At 35.3% G+C, this 17376-nt stretch overlaps 1 protein-coding gene across 2 annotated transcripts in view; it reads right to left on the minus strand.

Moving 5' to 3' along the window:
- Positions 1–17376, minus strand: part of LOC105387211 — a 129128-nt gene extending 111752 nt beyond the window's left edge. For both annotated transcript variants that reach the window (XM_011557903.3, XM_048631849.1), the window contains exon 1: positions 17058–17376. The gene's annotated coding sequence lies outside the window, so the exon portion shown is untranslated. The remainder of the gene's footprint in view (positions 1–17057) is intronic.

Raw genomic sequence — 17376 nt, forward strand, 5'->3', positions numbered from 1 at the left:
ACGTGCTGAGCCAAATCTTATTTACCGCACGGATTAGGAATCAGTCACAATTGTTCACGACATAATCGACCTGATGCAGCCCACCGTTGACCAGATCAACGAGCATCATCCATTCATAGATCAGTTAATTAGTGATCTAAGCTAAGCTTTTTACAAATAATACCCATATCTACATAGACGATAACAAGTAAATATCTCATTTTTAAGTATCAGGTAAATACAAACAAAACAAAAGGCTCGACATTGACACCTAAACAAGCCGGATCTACCAGTATTCCAGTTGGAGTCTATCGGTGCAATCACTATTCTTTATACCCGAGTCACGGTTAAGAACAAGGTGGACTAGTCTCACTTGCCTCGGCTAAATAATAAGAGTGAACTGAAGTCTAGGCCCCGCCGACCCGCACTTGACAACAAAGGAGCGGTCCAAGAAAAGTACCTTGAGGTACGCTTGTAATAATAGCGTCAGCTATTTGAATATTTATAGCACTTCTTGCGTTTGCCTTATGACGGTAATTAGTAATATTAGTATAAGATAATTAATGTTTAAAACACAGGAAACGACCTAACAACAAGTTTTTAGTAGTTGAATAATGTGAATGACTCTGTCAGATGCTCATACGACGTTAGTAAAGAAGTAATGATACACTTGATCTTGGTAGCTACATCCTTTTCCTGTCTCATGTTATAATATACACACTCAAGATTGAAGTAACGTAGTAAAAGTATCGTAAAACTATACCAGCGAAGTTTCTAGTTACTGATGTAAAATTACAAAATTATTTCCGTGCACATGTTTAGTTCTGTTCAGTAATTGGTCTATCTGCGTATTTGAACGCAATGTGTCATTGTTATTATGAAATGATTCCGACACGTGTATAAATTTTCATAGTGGAATTGCAAACAAAAACACACCAAACATTGCTGATCGTTCTACCTACTTACTTTATATTTTTTACTTACTTAGTTACATTTTGATTTATTAACTTAGCTACGCAATTCGTGAACTTCCTGCAATTTAGTAACATAGAGTAAGCAGTACTTCCACATCATATTACGCATACTTCGTCGCTAGAACAAGTATCCGGGAAACTTACAGCAAAAACAATTAGGACCACGATTTCCACCATACGCGAGTAACCTCAAACCACCACACTTCACCTTCTACGCCTAATCTTTACATCATGAGATTGAACCAAATGGCCTATCTTAAGCGGATCTAAAAATCGTGACTATATGAAACACTGTTGCGATGTGTTATGAAATCTCGCAGGAAAGAGATAGATAACTATCTCGAGGAAGAGAACAATTCCGTGCACGTTTAAACAAAACATTAAATATACAATTAAAAGGTTGCCGAGGTCCTTGACTTTACAACAAAGAATAGTTTTGTATCAAACTTGTTCTAGAAACTGCACACGCACGTGAAATCTGTATTTTCGGAAACGGGACTTTTATTTGCAAAGTCACGATGTAGCCGGCCAACGGTGTTAATTTTTATAGGCTCAAAAATTTTATGATTTGTAAAAAAACTTGTATCGTGAAATTATCACTTATGAGAATTTGTTTTTAGCCAATTAAGATACGTGATTCTTGTTCCCAATGGTGGTTTTTGTATGAATGCTATTGGTGCAACGCCACAGCTGTTGGTCGAGCAACCCGCTGCGAAATCTATAATTTTCCATTCTTAGTGGCATTCAAAAAACAGCTGACGATGCAATTCTACAACAAAATAAAAATGATCCTACAACGTACTAACTTTTTTGAGCACATAAGTATAAGTTCAATTAACTTAAATGCATCTATATTAAATAGGATATTTTTACTGCTTACAAGGCAATTCCGTTATCTGTGCAGATTTTACATACGTAAACTAATTTCAACAGCTGTTTTACTGTCTACAAAAACGCAAATTTCTTAAATTATTTTTTATGGGAATCATAATTATCATAACAGTATCAATACATTCTTTTCAATAACCAACTGTGAATTAAACTAAAAAAAACTGATGTGAAGTTTAAAGGAAATAGAATACAAAATAATTATTATGTGCCTACTTACTTAGTGGTGATAAATTAAGTCTAATGTACCTCCGCATAGTGGGGCTAATTACGGAGCAACAAAAACTACAACCAGTGACATCGACCATTGAGGCCAAATATGTATAAATTACCTCTTTAATAGAAGACGTAACGGTACCGATATACCTGAATGAGTAGCAGTGACACCTCACTGATAACGCATTTACATTTATAATAGTTCATAGACATTCCAACTATCTACCACCAATAGTCAAAAACGTTCTGCTGCAGTCTTAGATTGACGATATATATACGATCAAGATGATGTGTCACATACAAAAAGTAAGCAAAAAGACTGTTTACAAAAAGTAAGTAAAAGACATTTTATATAGTAGTATCAAACCGTTTTAAGTTGACAACCATTGTACCAATGGAGAGTCACAATCTTCTAACCGAACTAATTCAAAATAAGAGCTCAGTGGAAGAAGTGGGGTGTTTTTTGTCGAGAAGTTTATTTCGCACTGACACTCTATCTACTGTATCTATGTACCTATGTAATTCGTATTAAAATATCGTTGAAGTAAAGTAAAAAACATTCAGCTGCAGTCAGCCCACCAAAATCATTGATAAAATTTTCCATCACTGCGAAGCGACAAAGCAAAATAACCTCGGTGCGCAAACACTTACAGTCTCAAATTGGCTATCAAAAAAGCATAAAACAGATAGCAAACGCAATAAATGTAAGGCGATCCGGTTCGTGATAGACTCAAGACCGTATGCTAAAACAGTCTGCTCCCTTTCCCTGCGTGGTTGGACAAATGGAACTTGTTATTCGAAATATGTGAAGGTAATAAGTAATCAAGGGCAATTCTGAAAGAATACACAATACATCAACCAAGGTTTCACTATGTTACGACAAAAAAATATGAGTCTTATTAGTTTGACAAGTTTATATGTATTTGATGTGTCTGTGTTTGTGATAAAACTGTCTGTGTATTGTTTTGTAACATAGTACCTATTTTTTTATAACTTCTTCGGGTGAGGTTAGCTCAGTACCTAAGTACCAATTTTATTAAAATCGGTTAATTACTTTTAGATCTCATAATTTAGGTGTTGGTGTTTTTTTGAATAACAAATAGTCCAAATTTTTGGAATATAAATAAAGATATCAATATAAAACAAAATGCAATAAAAGCGGAACGGCAGACGATGGCGGTACTGGAGCTCGTCAGATGCCGGCGCAAGCGTCGATAGTTTTTGCTACACTAGTTTCTCTTTTACTTGTGTTTGCCGTTACTGAATGTGGGTTGACGTACTTTGTGCTATTCAACGTTTTTGCAAAGCAAATAGTACTCTTTTCTTGACTGACACGGATTATACTTAAGGCTGTAAGAAAAACTTCCGTTGCCAAAAATGTCCAGGCTCATCGCTGGTTGAAAAGAAATGAAAGCGGCTGAAAGTTTTGGTCTCAGTTGATTAGTTTCGCAACCTTGCTCGCTCCTCTGTGGGAAAGGGGCAGGGGTAATTATACTCACGTTTCCTACATATGAATATTTTTATTATGTTTAAACCGGGTATTTTTCTAGTTACGACTTCGTGTTCACTGATGCACGGTATTTTTACGCTACAACTTGTTAACTCTTCACCGCCATTTCATTAACTTTAAATGGATATCATTTAAGAGATTCTCTTGCATGTTTTTACACGTCCCATTGTGGTAAGATAATTGTTATTTTAGCTTTGAAAAATGTTGCCGAAGTAGGTTCTTTGTCGACCACATTGTCCCTATTAGAAGACAGAGCTATCGACATTTTGCGGTACATTTGCTGTAATTACTCGCAATGAGCCGGCTACGTGTTTTATGAAACTCTACTGTAATCTTAGAAGTCATTAAGTTGAGTTTTACGCAATTTGCGGCGGTCGCAGCGTTAAAAGCAATTTTCTCCGGTGGATCCAACGACAGATTGTTTATAGAAATAATTTATAAAAACATATTATGAAAAAAACATATCGAATGCAGTATTGGCCAACCGAAAGCAATAAAAGGAATCTTCTAGCCAGATTTAAGAATTATTTTACAAACCGCTCACATCTTTATTTATTTATTTCATCAATATTATTTGTAAATGATCAAACGGTAGACTTCAAGTTACTTTTTATGCCTTTTTGAAGAAATTAATAGAGACAATGACTAGTCGTTAGTATTGAATAATTGTCAATAACGGTCCACTGGATACCGTACTGAGAGAAAAAACAAACTATCGAGTTCGCGTGAAAATTCACTATTGACACCTTTAACTTAGAGATTTTGACGCCATTAGCGTAATGTGCTAACTATGTAGTTGACCGGATTATCCATTTTAAAATATTGGTACATTTTATAAATGTATGTAGGTACCTATTTTTCACATAAAATGTATGTAATTAAAGTTTATAGTACTTACCTATGTTTGTTGAGCTATACGTAATTGATCAAAGGAATTATCAAATTTGAGTGCTCAAGTACATACCTAGACGTAGTACTGACCTAGTAGTTTTAGAGATAAATATCTGGTTCCCACGAGTATAACTACTAACTACATGCCTAATAAACCGTAACATATACGTAATATTATTCATAAAATTTTAATGTTTGTGACCTGAAACATATTTATTTCCTCTTTTCGATCTAGATTCTTGTTATCTGATGCTACATTCAATTGTTTTTTGTTTCCAAGTGTCACAATACTCACAATCAAATTCTTTCATGTCACTGCTCTCATCTTCAGATTGCGAAATTGAAACGTTTATCTAAGTTTTGTATAAAGGAAGTTCTGTTAGTCTTTATGTTACTATAACAGTGTCAGGGACTATAATCGGTTGTGTAATACTTGCGTTGCTAATGTCTCTATCGCTCTCAGGCTGTCGTGCTCGGGCTAATATCTTACTAGAAGTAGACCATTATACTTGACTATACCTTATACTTAGGTATGGTTTGGAAAAATTTACGACTTTGATGATTTAAAACAGCTCTAAGTAACTAAATTTACAAGAACTCATAGCAATGGATCTTTGATTTCAGTATATTATTTATGAATCCCCAGTTCACCACTTTTTAACTTCACGACCAAATCATCAGCAGTAACCAATTTACTTTTAACAACTGTTTGTTAATTCGTATTCAAGATTCCCACATCCATGGCCATGCGAACATAATTCTTGTTCGATCTCAGCTAGGTTTCTCGTGTCTGAAGAAATCTCTCGCGAGAACACGCGAGATGTTCGCGGCTGTTGCCCGTCCGACCGTGTGATTGGACCTTTGCCTTTATTAACAATGACTGATTCATCTGCTACATAGGTTTTTAGCATAATCTTATTTTCATCTGCATGACATAGAACTATAGCTTTAACAAGTTTCGTTGCTTGTGCTTTTCTTAAGTTACTATTTTTCAAAACGTCTTTAGCTCTAGGTGAATTCTCACGATTGCTTCCCAAAATGGTATTGGCATCGAAATTCTTTGCAACAATTTATTCAGCAAGTTTTTTCAAGACGTCATTGTAGCCGGTACAGTCTAAACCCGTTTTCTCGTGCAAGTCGCTCGGCTCTCATAGAAAATTGTACGGCCACTGGTCGTTCATGTTTTCTGTACTTTTTGCACCCTTATTCTATTGGCTCGTGTTGGTAAATAATAACATTTAATTTAGAGAAACTCTCGAACGCCTATTAACGTATAAAATGTTCTGCGACTGTTTTTCAAGAAAGTCAAAGGTTCCATTTGTCCATCGTCATTAGTGAAGGTACATATAACTGAGGATTTATATGAATGTTATGTACACAGTAAATTATTACAGCAAATATAATATATTATTATGAATTAGTGTTTAATGCAATGTGTAAGTACATAGAATATTGTTCATCATGCAATAGGGCTAGTCATTCAAAACTGTTGCGAAAGAGTAAACAGAATATTCATTATTATACTGTCTACAATGATAAAGTGCCGATCTACTTACTTCAGTGGTCAGTCAATAAAAAACCAAGTCCAGGTGAAACTTAATGAAACTAAAAAAACGACCATTATACTAACTAATCGTGCCACAAAGGTAAGTTTCTAGTCTATATTTTTTATTTGTGTCACTGACTCTCAGACAATCGAACTAGAAACTCATAACGAAGGTCATTCCTAACAAGTATTGTCAATCACATTATTGACAATACACGATAGTAAATATGTCTTATTGTGATCACTGCAGATGACAAGTGTTTGGTGTTCGGAATAATTGCAAGTCATGGATTAGACCCACACCTACCTATACTTCCGCCTAATTTTGGGGTTTTGGTTACAATAGTGTGGTAGATAAAGTACAGTACTTAGGGTACAGATATAGCATAGTAAAGGTATACATTTGTAATTGGAAACTAGTGATTTGCAGCAGTAGCTTAGTGCAGAATGAACTTTCCTCTCACCTCGCGAGCTGACATCACGCTATGACCGCTAAAAAGGAAAATCTACACAATAACAAATGAAGTCACGGCCAGCAACTATAGTGTCCAATAAACGATTGCAACTGATAATATTATTCAAATCACGTAATAACGTGACAAAAGCTTATAAATATTGAATCATAGTGAGTATTTACTTAACATTCGAATATTTTAATTCGATGAAAAGCCGCGCTAGAAAGTAAGGTCTAACAAGCGAGTATACACAGTGGGGACTTTCAAAAAATTTCACTGAATTTCGTAATAAAACCGGAATGCGTATTGTATGTTATTATTGGCCGTTATCGGTGGTTTACCACATTGGAGTAATATTTGTTGTGTCTAGTATTGTTATACCACCTGTTACACAATTGTTAGGAAACTGTATACAGAATTTACACATAACCGCATATCTATAATTTTATTAATTTACAGTGAAATTAGTTTCCAAAGTTAGATGAAACTAGAAAATAATACATTGTAATACCACTAAAAAGTTTAATTAATATGAAGGAAAATCAAATAATGCATACTGCATTACTTTGCTTCCTTTATGTAACTCGGTACATTCCATTGAAATAATTGAACATATTGTTAAAGTAGGTATTATTGTTGAGTAGGTATAAACCGGGTGAATCCCGTGATCAGACACAATAAAAATCTATTGTAGGTACCTATCTCCTGCGATATCGCGCTTTCGGGGGCTAACAGGCTCGTTTATTTTACATCCTTCATTTATTTCAATGTTTAATATATTCAACTGAAGAACATTGTCTTACACGAGCAGTGAATGATGCCATCTTACATAATGTGAAGAAAATAAATGAAAATCTTTCATAAATGTTAAGTCATGCAATAAGGTCTCGAGGACAAACAAGCGGATAAATATTCATACAAACTGCAGATCATTGCGCCACGGACAAATGGCAAGCTGTACGCGCCAACTTCATGAAAATGTAAGCTATGGTGATATCATAAAACGCATATTTTAGATAAATCCTGGGAATATATATGATATTTGCGTTGAAAAATTATAGTTAGGTATGACGACATTAATAAGAGATTTATCGAGTTTAAACACCAAATAATTAAAAAGAATCATCTTACCTATATCGCCATTGTCTATTAATTCTGTATTTCATAATTATAAAGTCCTTTATTATCCGGTATTTCGACTTTTGATAAAATAAGGATCTGGTTGAATACTCTATTTATGAGATCTAACTTCGTATACATGTATAGTTAGATTCGTGTACCGGGGCCACTATGTGTATTATTATGGGCTACAAAATTACATTGTGGTCTTTCTTCAAAATTCGACCTCTCATTACGATTCTAGCCCTGGGCAGTGGGCAGCTGTATACAGCGCAACATTTTGAATGCAAAACCCTTATACAGCATGTTATTAGTGATATTACATCCAAAATATTCATTCTTTACGTCATTTGGCTCTTCTGACTCACTGCGCTAAATCATTAAGAATCAGGATCGTTCGATATTGGGAGCTTTGGAAGGAAAAAAATCTCTCTCAAGTCTCTGCAGTGATCTTGAGGGTTGCCTGATTCTTTTGTAGCGTTTGCCACTCAATTCAACCGTTCAAAATGTTGATGATCGCATGGCTATTTTATTTGGCAAAGTAAAAACATTAATTTGTTCACTTCATAAAATATTTTTTAAAGATAAAAGTAAAAAATCAGTAATTAAAATGTAAAGCAATTACACAGTATTAACAAAATTTACTTTTCTTATCTACTTAATTGCTTACAAATTTACAAAGCACAAAATTGATAATTTCTCCTTTAAAAAAGCAATCGACTTTTCCACGATAACTAATTATTCGGACACAACATGGATGAATCGATTAACCTCGATCAGTAACAAATAAAACTAGGTCTACACTCGAGTGATACAGTAAAAGTCAAGGTTGCAGACGTGTTTCGACAAGGCGAATTGAAAATGCACCGATATCTTTAAAACTGGGGTGAATTGCGGCGCCATATATTTATTTAACAGATGACAAGGATTGATACTTCCTGAACGGTAAGCATGAGTGCACTGGAGTTTTCTATTTTCGAGTATTTCATTTTATTTAAATTTATCGTCTACTTACGTCAATTATTTATAGTTGTGGCAACAAAGGAGTCAGTTTTTTTTTTACTTGAATAAATACAATACATAACATGTTTTCAGCTCTACTTTTGTCACATCAAGACCATCGCGTGACCCTACTGCCTTTTAACAAGAAAACTCTTTGGTGTCAGTTTTGAAACTCCTTTATATAAATAGCAGTTGGTGGTGAATGATGTAATAAATGATAGCTTGCGACAAGTAAGCGGTATCGTAATAACACCCTATAAAACTATGTATTTGGCACGCTGAAAGCTGAAATATATTAGTGAATGCAAGTTTGACGAAAAAAAACCTTTACCCATACCTTTAGTTAAGTACAAAAGAACAAGATTTATTTTTAAAAGTTACATAAAAAAATTACAGTATCAGTTAGTTTTGCCTATAAACCCTACCCTAATCGTTAGAATATTGAATCTTGTAAATTTTATTGTAATGTTTACCGAGGATTGAAAAAGTACCGTTTAGTTTCAATTGACATAAGCACGCAATGGAAACTTCAGGGTTCTTGTTTCTGAACAAAAAAATCTGCAGTGTTATATTTTTAAACGAACTGCGTCATACGATACGGCTTTTGTGGAACGAAGTGTACTTTTAGCCCATTCGTTACGGTTGAACCAGCGAAATGTCATGTAAGTAGATATTACTTGCTCAGGTAATGGGGTTCGTTTGAATAGCTGGGTTTGGCTGCAAACATAAATAGTTAATTTGGGAATTTTCCTTTGCCGAATGTATAGTATCTAGGTAGGTATCATTATCACCGAGTGACATAATATAGGAAAAGACAGTCATAGCTCTAACCCAAAGAAATGTATAACTACATATCGGATTAATTTTTTTTTTTTTTTTTTTTTCTTGGTTTATGAATTTATTGTTGAACCTCTTCATTTTACATAGGTACTACTACATATCTAATTAGTAAAAAATAATGGTCGTTCTATCGGTCTGTTCATATACCGTCTGTCTGTACCGTAATGGGCAAACCTCTTTCATTTGGCAGTTTTTTATCTTTACTAGTAAGTTTGTAAAAAAAAAAATTCGTCGTGACTGTTCTAAACTCTTTTATCCACTGTTCAAAATTTATTCTTTCTTTAACTCAGCATTTCGGATCATTCTATCAAAAGGACTTGCTGATCGATGTTTTGTTTAGTATCAGAAGTTGTTATTTAAACCAATCAGATCAGTGAATGCAGCGGTGGGCCGAGGTTATAACGAGGGCCGCCTGGAGGGTTATTCTAGCACTGGAGCTGTTATGTAGTCGGTATGTTTAATGCAACGAGATAGTGCTGCGAAACTTATTTAGTTTCTCGTAAGCTAGAGTCTGTGTTGCCGCCATGCAGCTAGGTAAAATCGCATCACACACAAACCTTTAAAGGCTTATGTGGTGTTATATATATTTTTAAATATGTACCTAAATGTTTTTGTTAATAAATGAAATGTTAATTATGAACCTAGTACTACACAACATGTTAAAAAAAATACGTGTAACCGGATGGAAACATAATTATGGATTTTGTGGATGAGATATAACGTCACCTTAAATCGTAAACCGCCCAACTCCACGCGAGCAAATTTTACAGGAGACAAAAAAAACTGTTTATTTTGTACTTCTACTTAGGATACCCCCTAATATTTTTTTGATACTAGACTAAAAAAGTGGTTGCGCATTCAACGGCGTTATGAAAAATTAATTATTTTTATTGCTTTATACATAAAATGGACTTACGATCTTTTCCCAATCTCTATGTGAATACTATTATTGGAGATAAGTGTTTTTCCTGGAAATACGAGTATTTCGGACTTTGATTATGAAAAATATTGTTCTCTTTGATGGACTTACGCTGTTCAAATATAGATAAATCTACTTACCTTTTCCTATTACTTCAAATTTATAGTATTATTGATGTACTTAATAAAATGATTATATAATCAGCAGTCATCGATATAAGCAGTAGAAAACATAAATCAGTACTAGGAGGCCATGGTCCCACCGTTGCCGTTGAATCCCTGGTGGTAAGCACGCTGTCTCCCAGGGACTAGGAACATCATCACGTTTTCTTTAATGGTGAAAAATAAAGAGTATTATATTCTATTCTATCATCTGACGAGCAAGGAGTGGCGGATCTAGAGTTGGAACGGAGCGCAAAGACTGTTCCTAGCCCCGATGGAATACCAGACCACGTGTGAGTGCTGGCGCTTAAAGCTGGTTTGTACAGAAATTTTATCTGTCTGTTGAACAGCAGCCAGAGTGCCAGTGAGGTGTCCACTGACTGAAACGAGGCCACGTTAAAGCTCCTGAAGAAAGAAAGCAGTCCTGCAGATTCTTTTTCTATGTACAGACCCATCTGCCTGTTGTAAGAGGCTGACAAGCTTTTTAAATTAGTGACACCCCTGGATGAAGGGTCATTACCTTTCGGATTGACAGTTTGGATTACGAAATGTACAATCGATAGTGGATACAATACGTATTAGTAGAAGTACTTCTATGTTCGTTCACTGTCGGAGCAGGATGTGAACCGCGGGGATAGTTGCGCTGGGTGTTAGATTAGTTAGACCCAGGATTAGACATGGTGTACCCGTTCAACTCTATCCCTTGAGGAACCTTCAGGGCCTCTCTTGAATACCATCGGCCGATCCTACCTCCAGCAAATAGTCAGAGGTCCAACTGGTACAATAATTACCCGATAAGAGAGGGTTAATGTTCGCAGAAGGAGGTCAGTTGTGGAGTTTTACAGGGGTCGGTCTTGGACACCTCTGCAATGTAACTTGGCATACAATACTGTCCTGCAAATGAAGCTCGCAAAAGGCGTTAGCACAATTCATTCTGCTGATCTCCATCTTCAATGTGTGTCACATTGAAGATGGCTGAGAGAGCGTCTATCGAGGATGATTTATCAAAGACGATAGTGGCCTGATCCACCGCCTAGGCCTTAAAACAGCGCCCCTCCTGATATCCTACAAACTCCTAATGAGCAGGGAGCCAACAGATCTGTCGGTGCAGGTTAGTGAGGTTCATATTGCTATAGAACGGCACATGTGCTACCTCAGCCTAGTCGTAGATAGTTGCTGGTCATTCAAGGAGCATTGCAAGATGTTAGTTTCCCAGAATCAAAGAGTAGCTGGTGCTCTACACGCCATGCAGTGCACGGGCTACTTTCAAATCTGAGGGCCCTCGCAAATGAGTCCATCGCATCTATACGGGTGCCGTGCAATCTACTGCCCTTCAAGGAGCACCTATCTTGTCAAGTCGAAGAGAATGACTGTGATGAGATCGGTTAGAGGAGCCATGGATTCGTCAGCAACGGGTTGCAGCAGCCGTCCTGCCTTGTTTGCAAAAAACCTATATTAGTATGTAGTAAAGTGCTGATTCCAACCAAAATATACAAAATATTTTGTTTGTGATATACGCGTAACTTTTAATTTAAGAGCATAATATTGCTAAAAAAATAGCAAAATTTAACTATAAATTGATCAATAAGAATGTTAAGTTCTATAATTTATTTATGTAGTAATAAAAACAAAGCCAAACACATAGTTTTATTGCAAAAATGTACGTTCACTATCACCTACATCGCTCGTTGTATGGGAGTAGGAGGAGTTACGAGGTTTTATTGTTTAAAAATCACGACTTAGAGTTAGGAGGAAAACGAAAACTAAATTTTCTCAGAATTCAGATTTTTTATCGATTTACGAGTAATACGAGTAGATGCGCCTTGAAAAAACGCTTCTATTGATACCAAAAAGTCATTTTCGCCAAAAAGTGGAGTTAGGCGGTTTACGATTTAAGGTGATTAAGACAGTTTCTTGTGTTAATATGTTTTTTTATTGAAGCACCTAAATAACAGACACTCGGACATCCGACCCCAAACTAGGCAGAGCCTGTAATATGGGTGTCAGACAGCTGATATGCATACGCAAATATTAATATATTGTTATAGATAAACAACTTCCAGACATAAGGCAAACACTGGTGCTCAACAATCGAACGTTTGCCCTGTGCGGGATTCAAACCTGAGATCGCGGTGTCATTATTTTTATATGCATTTAATTCTACATAAAGTGTTTTTTGACAAGGTTCTACAGTTAAAACAGCGCTTCAATCGAACCCATCCGTATCCATTATGGATTGCATCAACTGTGGCAGAACTCACTTATAGCTCACGACTTGGGTTCTTTAGTCTTTGTATTTTTATCGCCAGACGGGGCCTTGAAAAATAGTTTTAATGGTAATTGTTTCAGAGTTTAGTTTTGCAAACAATCGTGCTCGCTTATGGCGAAATGTGATACCGACATGTATTTAATGGCCTAGTTATTGCTTATTAGCTATTGTGGTATATTTTTATGCCAGTTTTGTGGCAGTTCGTAGTTTGTCAGATATTTATGTACCTAAATATTTTTAATCGTTTTATGATTATTTTTATGTACAAATATTGTTAATAATGCACCAAAGGTAGTTAAAATAGCCCAATTCAATTCAATCTTGGTAGTTTTCAGTGCGGTTAGTTACATAACAAAAAAAATATTAATATTTTAACATTTCTCAACAACTTATTATTCTACATAAGATAGATAGATACCTAATTTTTTTCGTTAATTTAGTTAAAATTCGTGCGGATATCCTAATTTTTACTGTATCATCAATAGCCGACAATGCTCTACTGCTGGACATAGGCCTCTCGCAAGGTGCACCACATCATAACACTACGTGTCTACATGATGTAAATTTGTAATATCAAAAATACCAGGCAATATTTGCTCAACCACTACAAACGTAGTTAAAATAAATGGGAAAACATTACTATAACTTGACAGTTTACATTCAAATGAAAAGCTTCGCCTCTAGCTATCAAATACAGGGAGTTGTAAGAGCGTGTTACATTGCACTTTCCAACAAGCTATGAATCTGTTTCATAGGATATAATTATTTGTAAGTAAGAATACACAAAAAAAACTCTATGACAGAATATTTAGTAGGTAATAAGGTAGCGTTTCGACTAGATATGCCGAGGATAAAGAGCATCCCTTCAGACGCCTCAGTCTAGCATAAACAATCCATTGGCCGATAATGATATCAACACACACACAACAATGATTAGTCCGACTGGCTTGATCTACTAAGCACCCTGTATACGTGGTAGAATGTCATGCAGACATTGTTATTTGTTACACTGAGTCGCGAAGCAGGAAACACGGCGGCTCTAGTTTTCACCGCGTCAACTTACACATTCCTCCAATCACGCGGAAACACAGACACACAATGGAAACACTGTGGCAACGGAAGTGGAAACACGGAGGGATTGGAGGGCAGTGCAGACGGCACTCTTTGTTTGTAATTGAGATAAGTGTGTGAGTTAATGATTCAATCGAATATGTATAATTTTTTATCTGTTTATTTTTGTTATTGTATTATTTTCTCTTTGTCAAGGAATTTATTCTTTCCAGGATTAGTATTTTAACTTTGCATAATGGCTTACCTCTAAACTATGTATCAGTCAGTACTTATGTATAATTATTTCGCCTTATTCTCTGTTTTGTATTATGCCTACAAACAAATTACACAATAAAAATATGATTCGGACGCAAGGTTAAGGATTTTATATTTCGTGCAACTTTTAGCAGAATATTCATAATGACCTCTGGTGTCTTAATGACAAAAACATATGAATAAATGCAACAATTAAGTCATTTATCTCAATAAAAATCTTCCAAATGTTGCTAAAATTAAATTCTGTTGATTACAACATTAAGTTCTTAAGGACAAGTGTGACTTTTGATATCCTACATATTATTAAATTCAACCTTGGCTCACTGGTCACCGAAAAACTGTCTGTTAGCTGACATTTAAAATCATAGCATGCATTTTCTGAATCATGATCCATTCTGATAGATCACAGCTTGACCTTTTGAAAATTAAAAACAAAGCAAAAACTATTCAAGTATAACAAACATACTTGCTTATACCATAACAATGTATATATTTTTTTAATTTAACTTTATACAAATGGACATTATATTTATTGACTAAAGAAGCTGCATTAATTTGTCAAAATTTCCGTTTCTTTTTTCTTTAAAACGAGTTTTACAAGTTTTAGCTTAGTTTAGACTTTAGACAAACACAGGCAACTTATTTCTCGACAAGAGAATTAATAACTTTTTTGTAATTCTCCGTTTCAGTACATATGCTGTTGGATATTGGCATATATTGGCAAAAAAATATATATGACTCTTTGAGTAATGAATAAAATTATATGACTGATTTGAATCTCTTGTTTATAAATACTTAGCTTACTTAGTTCCTGACAAAACAAAACTAATATATTATACATATAAGTGTTCATCACTTTTAGTTGTGTGAAATAGCAATTTCGATGCGTGATTCTTAATTCAAACTTCAGAACTTTCTTTTTCTGATTATTTCGAGCGCGTTGATGTCTTTTGTACTACAGATTTATCTTGTTTTAGATTGATTTTTACGTTTGTATTTGTTTTAGCAGTTTCTACCTGATTACTCAACTATTGTTGATACATTATACAGTAAGATAATAATATGCTTAAGTTAGTATCTGTAGGGTCTTAATAAGGCTAGCTAGTGCCGCTAGTAATAGTCAAAAGTTAGTTCTGACTAAGTTCTTGATGGTAAAAAAATTAAGTGGCAAAATAATTAATATTTAGGCATGTAACTCTGTTAAAAAATATTTTTTCATTTCATTTAGGTTTAATAAAAAATAAGGACAGTCTCATTTTAAACGAGTTTTCAACTCAACCTACCCCAAGGCTTTATTCAGGTGTTGCCACAGTCCACCCCACATCAGTCACACTCCTTGTTTGCACAGCTATAAACTCAAAGGTCTATGTTAGATATTGTTTATGGTGTTGATAACAAGCTGGCATTATCAACGCGAGCTATGCTCGTAAAACTTTAGAAAAAACTTGTTCTGTTAGTTCAGAGGGCGATAAGAAATATTGAAGAGAAAATTTGTCAGATACCAATGTTATCTCACTCATGGGAGATTTTTTATACCCACTTAATTCCGTGGACAGTGTTTTGTTTCTTTATACTTAATTAACGTTTTTGTACTGAGTTTTACTCTTCTATTCTATACTCATACATAAATGCATGAAACATAATTAACCAATCGGTTGTTTCAACAAATTTCAACTCAATGCCAGTTTCGGAAAGAGAACAACACGCCAACTTTAAAAACCGTTATTACCATATTATATTACAATACTTCTATAGCAAGCCGTTTCGAATTTTAACAACAATCGCTTTAATAGTTCCCATGCAACATTATACCTCTCTCTTTTTCTCAGATCTTAAAGTGTTTTATGTTCTTTATACACCTGTTATATGCTAAAGTTATAAAATATGAACAGAAAACGGTTGGACTGAGATAATAACTATATTTGCTCGATATCGTTTCGTCACCAACTGTCCCTCGACTTGCAAGCTTTTGCACAACCCCGTCCCTTTCTTGTTGCACTCAATACAGTTGCCTCATTTTGAGATAAAACTGTTTGGAGCGTGGAAGGTGTTATGCATTAATGTGTAATTAATGCGTAAACAGTTGCATATGTATTTACAGAACGAAAATAAGATATTACATAGGTAGGTACCTACATACCAGAACATTACATTTCATAAGGCTTATATTTAAGTAGTACGTATACCTAGCTATAAATTATAACAAGGCTCCGTAGTGAGAAAAAATATGTTAGACGTTGAAAGGCGTTTAAATGACGTCGTGTTTAAAAAGGAAATTTATGCTTGTTAACGCAGGACCGAGGTGTTTAACAGTCAATATGAGTGGGGCCTTTTCTTTTCACCTCACGGCCATTGTTCATTCTAAGCTCAAATACGTTTCACCGACGTTTTCTCCGTTAAAGAAAAAAAACCAACTGCAACTCTGAATATTCATGATCTGTCCCCAAATATTACAGACTTTAGAACGTTTAACTGGTTTGAGGGGATAAATGTCGGCAAATTTGCTTTTTAATTAGCGATAAACAAAACATGTTTTGGTATAGACTTATAAATTATCTTACGATTTTCCATTTATCATTTAGCAAGCCTACATCTCCAATTCTCACATTTCATCAACAAATTCCTATATTTATAACTAGCTGTTCCCGCGAGCTTCGCTTCGCCTTAAAAAGTTTTCCCGTGGGAATTCCGGGATAAAAAGTAGCCTATGTTCTTTCCCAGGGTCTATACCATATGTATACCAAATTTCATTCAAATCCGTTCAGTAGTTTTTGGCGTGAAAGAGTAACAGACAGACAGACAGACAGACACAGTTACTTTCGCATTTATAATATTAGTTAGGATTTTTTATACATACGTATTACCAAAAAATACTGCAATTCATTAATCAATCAGTCCTAAACCCTTTATCTTGCGCTTTCTCCGGCACTATTATACAATAAGCGTAACTGTAAACACTTACCTCTTTTAAGGCAACTCCGTTAAAATTCCAAGTTTGAACAGAGAACACAAGCACAAACACTGGCCAGTTACAATCAGAGAGACACTAGTCACTTGGGCACATGCACTTTTCGATTCACTTATTGCACTCGAGTTTTGAATTCGGAACGTTTGGGATGAATGCACTCGGTGTGTGTGTGTGTGTGAGGCGAGTTGCGTGAGCGCGACCTGGCGGCGCGGGCTCGGGGCGGCGACTGGCGGCGGCGCTGCGGCCGCGCTGTCGCAACACTCGTCTCGCCAGTTGCGAGGCAACCAGCGACGAATACGGAGAGGACGGTTTC

The sequence above is a fragment of the Plutella xylostella genome, chromosome 29 (assembly GCF_932276165.1).
Source record: "Plutella xylostella chromosome 29, ilPluXylo3.1, whole genome shotgun sequence".
Lineage (NCBI taxonomy): Eukaryota > Metazoa > Arthropoda > Insecta > Lepidoptera > Plutellidae > Plutella > Plutella xylostella.